A 5,278-nucleotide genomic window follows, 5' to 3' on the forward strand; every position below is an offset into this window, starting at 1 on the left:
GAGTGGAGGCCCCGCCCTCGATGATTTGCACCAATCCAGAGGAGGCTTTCTACATGAAGCCACGCCCCCAGTCGGTCCTACCAATCACTAGGCGCTTTCGACCAGCTCTACAAGTATAATCTGGGTTGGGTTGGCGGGTCGCGGTTCCCCTTGCCTACTGAGCCCCGGGGCGGCTGGAGGTATTCTGGCCACCTGGCCGTCGGGCCCTCTGGCCTTGCTAGACAGTACTGTGCAAGTGGTGGCATTTGACCTTTGATCTTTACCGTAGCGCGACAGCTCCCATCAAGCAGCAATATGAGGAGTAAGCCCTCCAAGCAGGAAGTAAGTTGGAAGAAAATTCTTGGGCACATGCGGGCATCCCTATCCCATACTATAGTCTAGTGGCCTTGTGGGGATTTTCTCCAGGACCTCCATCCCTGGAGCCTCTGCATCTTACCTGCTCCTTCTTGTACATACAGGTAGCACTCACACCACTGAAAATCAAGGAAGTAAAATTTTGCGGGCCGCTCAGATACTAAAGAATATCGTTGGATAACCTTTATAATTTTATTTAAGGTTAATTCAAGGATGCAGAAAACACCCACCCATCCCACTCCTAAGCTCTTTGGACAAGGCAGGCAAAAGAATAAAAGGTATGGAATAAGATTAATTCCAGACAATTCTAATCCCTTGTCACTGTGCTGTTTACTATGTTTTTGCCCATCCGGGTCCATGCTCTGTCTTTCCTTATCCTGCTTTGTCCAGCCAAAGTGGACTTCTCCCCACTGCATTCTTGAGCTCCCTTGCCGTCTGGCGTCAGGTTGAGTCAAACTACTGGTAGGTACTTCACAAAATTATTGTCAGCAGGAGATCAAAGGGAACCAAGAAAGAAAGGTCACAGTAGTTATCACCTCCACTTCACCCCCCATGGCCCTAACCACTGTTAGGGCGACCAACTCATCCCAATTTTCCCAACTTTCTCAGTTTTAGCATTGAAAGTCCCACCTCCTGAGACTCTCTACAGTCCCAGGCAAACCAGGATAGTCACCCAATCCACTGGCCTCCTCTTCCAAGTTTCCACCTTTAGCTGGGTTAGGATAAAAGTTCTCTCTCCTCATCTTCATTTCTTCACCTCCTCACCACTTCTCAACCCACTTCTGCCCCCACCAAAAAGAGCCTACCATCCATCCTCTTCTCTCACATCTCAGTCTTTCCATCCACTTTGCTATTAATTTTTAAGTGATAATTCCCAAATATACATCTATACACTCCTCCCTCATATTTGGAGAGCCAACATTATTGAGGGGTTACCCTGTGACAGAAACAGTTGCAAGAATTTTGCAACCATTATCTTATTTAATCTTCAGAGTAACTTTGTAAGGTAAGTAATATTACTATCTCCATTTTAGCAAATGAGGAAATTAAACCTTTAGAAGGCTAGTAACTGGTGGAGCCTGTATTCACACTCTCTTCAGTCTGACTCCAGAGCTCATACTCCTCAGAAAGATCTTGCCTGAGGACCCCCTACGTTCTCCCTCTGTCCCCTGTTTTGGTTTTCCTGATAACGCTCACCTCTGCGTAAAATTTTATCTATTTGTATATTGTTGCTCCAAGAGGTCAAGCACTTTGTTTTCTTTAACACCATATCCTCACTATCTAGAAAAATCATTCTCAAATTTGAGCATTCATCAGAATGATCTGAAGGGGTGATAAAAATAGATTGTTAGACCCCACTCCCAGATTTTCTCATTTAGTATGTCTCATGTGAGGCCCAAGAATTTGCATTTCTAACAAGTTCCCAGGTATTTTTAATGCTGGTGGTATGGAAACCATACTTGGAGAGCAAAGGGCTTAGTCAATTGTTGAACTAGTTAATTCAGTCATTTGAAAACTATATTATTATTCTTGAACCCCCTCTGGAAGTGAATAAATGAGATAGTACTCCTGCTATTAGCATTTTCAGACCTTATTAGCATTTGCTTCTCTTTATAGAGCTCCTTTTCAGTCCAAATCAGTCTGATTTGGACGATGGATGGAAGGGGTAAGCTAGGAAGGGAAAGCATTTTATTCTACGTATTAACTTGTGCCAAGCTAAAGAGAGTCTGTATTTGGAATTAGCAATCTGTATTCTCAACTTTGATGAATGGCACCATAATCCATAACTCACCAATTCAGAAAACTGGGAGTCACATTGGCTCCTCTCTGTCTCTTGTCTCTCAAAGTTAATCATCCAACAAGTTCTGTTTATGAAGTTGATGGATGACAGTAAGAGAGAGGTCTGAATGTTCACTTTGCAGGGATAAGCCAGTGAACTTGTCCCGTAAATGGCTTTGTGACCTTAGAGAAGTCATTTAGCATCTCAGAGCCTTGTTTTACTCTATTTGTTATTAGAAAACAATAGATTAGATCATAATTCTCAAATGGGTTTAATTGGCAGAGCATCCGGAACTAAGGTACTCTCTAGGAAACACTTTGCAGTACTGACACACTTGATCTGGACATGTAAATTAGGAAACATTTTCACTAGTAGGATCTATCTATCATATTACCCAAAATCAACATAGAAAAGCAATTCTGAGATTATATGTCTCTGAAAAAATAAGCCGTGGAATGTAACATGCTCAGCTCATTCCAAAATTCTATTTATATTTGCTTGCTGACAGACAAACAAAAGCAAATTCCAAAGGCTTAAGTTTGGAGGGAAAACATTGATTAAATTATATCTTTTAGTTCATCTTTTCTGCAAATCGAGAAAGGCTACCATGTTATATTTTTAGTGCTGCTATTCCTCTGGAGTCAAGTGTGAGAACTACTTGCTTTTCTAATGTCCTAGGCCGCTGAGTCTTCATTCCTGGAGACACACTGCCACCATGTGGCAGGGCTTGGTCATGTCAGTCTATCTATTACTCTATCCTATGGTAAAACCTTTTTTTTTGTGGAGGGGGAAGGGAACAGGACTTTATTGGGGAACAGTGTGTACTTCCAGGACTTTTTCCAAGTAAAGTTGTTGTCCTTTCAATCTTAGTTGTGGAGGGCACAGCTCAGCTCCAGGTCCAGTGGCCATTGTTAGTTGCAGGGGGCGCAGCCCACCATCCCTTGCCGGAGTCTAGGAGTCCAACCGGCAACTTTGTGGTTGAGCCCACTGGCCCATGTAGGAATCGAACCGGCAGCCTTCGGCGTTAGGAGCACAGAGCTCCAACCGCCTGAGCCACCGGGCTTGCCCTTTTTTTTATTTTTAATTTAAAAGTTATTCAGAGTTGTTCAAGCTTTCCTTTGGTACAGTGAAATAATTGCATCTCCCAGAATCTGCTTTAAAAAATTCATACTGTAATTCCATGTAGTTATAAAGCTTCTCTTGAAGAGTACCCTGTTTGAAGGCCAGGGCTATTTTTCTTGCTTAATGTACCCCTTGAGCTGACACATAATGAGTGCTTAATAAATAATTGTGAAATTAATGACTAAGAAACCATGGCCTAAAAAACAAAAACAAAAAATACTAGGGCGTTTTGCCAAGGCATGACGGCACACACACCATCAGCTTTTTGTATCAGCATACAAAGCTCCTTTACCGCAACTTTTGGCAACCTAAAGTACCTATAAAATATTCACCCACTCATTCAACAAACTTTGAGCACCTATTTTAAGCCTATGCTAGAAACTGAGAATATTAAGGTAAATAAACTACAGTCTTGTTTTCAGGTTTCCATTGCTGGCTGGAGATAGGCAAGCAAATAAGCTCGTATAATAGTGTAAGTATGTGCAAATAGCTGCAAGGCCCTGAGAGAGGGGCAGCTGACTGCCTGGGGAAAGTCGTGGAATATGACTCCTGAACTGAATTTCAAAGATAGATTGGAGTTCTCCAGGCTGGCACGGGAGGAGAAGGCATTCCAGGTATGTGTAGGGGCTTGATAAAGCATGTTGTGTTTGAGGAACTGAAAGTAGGTTAGTATGACTAGAACACTGGGTGTGTATATATGTGTGGTGGGGGATGGGGATGGGTGAAAGTTAAACAAGGAAGAAAAAATGTAGAATGCTATGCTTAAAGTTTAGTTTGTAGACAGTTATGAACTGGGTAGCTGGGGGGTGGGAGAGTTGTTAAGAAGGAGAGTGACATGGTTAGATATATATTTGAGAAAGATTATTCTGGCAGCATCTGAAGGATGGATTGGAAGGGGATTAGACTGGAGGCAGGAAGACCAGTTGTCTAAGTGGGAGACTATAAGGACCTGAACTAAGTCAATGACAGTAACAATGGAGAGGAGGAGATGGACTGGGAAAAAACAGGCAAAATTGACAAGGTTGTTAGATGACTAACCTTGAGGGACAAGGGACAGTGGAGACAGTGTGGCTCTCATGACTCTTAAGTTTCTGGATTGGTAAATTGACAGATTGTGGTACCATTCATCAAAATTGAGAATATAGGTCACTAATTTCAAACACAGACTCACTTTAGCTTGGTACAAGTTAATACGTAGAATAAAAGTTTGCCACTTCCTAGCTCACCCATGGCCACCCATTGTCCAAATTGGGGAGCGCTCTCTCTCTCTCTCTCTCTCTCTCTCTCTCTCTCTCTCTCTCTATGCATTTCTGGTGACTAAAGAGGTGCTCCCCAGACACAGGTTCATCTCCCCATTCCATTTCCAAACTGCTATCCATACAGCACCCAAAACCTTAATTCAGCAGCTTTTTGTGGTCCATTCATATATTTTCTCTTCAATTCCTGTTTTCTTTTTGGCTGTCTCCCCAGGAAAAATGTATAAGAGAAATTCCCTGCCCTTCTTTATTCAAATTTTTTCCTCAGGCTTTTTTATTCAATTTTTGTAAAACCCCAGGTGTTTTCATGACCCAACCTTGACCTAAAGCCCTGTAGAAATTTAATAGCTTGGTGGTGCCAGTGGTGTTTATTTAGATATTAGCATCTTCAGGACTTCGTCTATTGCATCTCAATCACATATGCCTCAACCTCTAGGGAGACTCTACTCATATATGTATGTTTAGCGGCAGGAGATTCTATCATTAGGACAAAGGGGATCTGCTCCACTCTTACTTTGTATTACATTTTTAATTGACTGTTAATGCCTGATCCCCTTCAAGACATTCCAGATAATTCAATTGTACCTAGAAGGGCAGAATCTTATAGGAATATAGTAACTCCTTCAAGCACAATTTAGTTGGAGACAGGGAAGGACTACTTCCTAGGACAGGAGGTGGTACTGTATAGATAAAACAATATTGTTCCCACTGTAGACCCAAAGAATGGTTTCACTAGTGGTATTCAACCAGGGGATATATCATGGTT

This window comes from Rhinolophus ferrumequinum, chromosome 9 (genome assembly GCF_004115265.2).
Source record: "Rhinolophus ferrumequinum isolate MPI-CBG mRhiFer1 chromosome 9, mRhiFer1_v1.p, whole genome shotgun sequence".
Classification (NCBI taxonomy): domain Eukaryota; kingdom Metazoa; phylum Chordata; class Mammalia; order Chiroptera; family Rhinolophidae; genus Rhinolophus; species Rhinolophus ferrumequinum.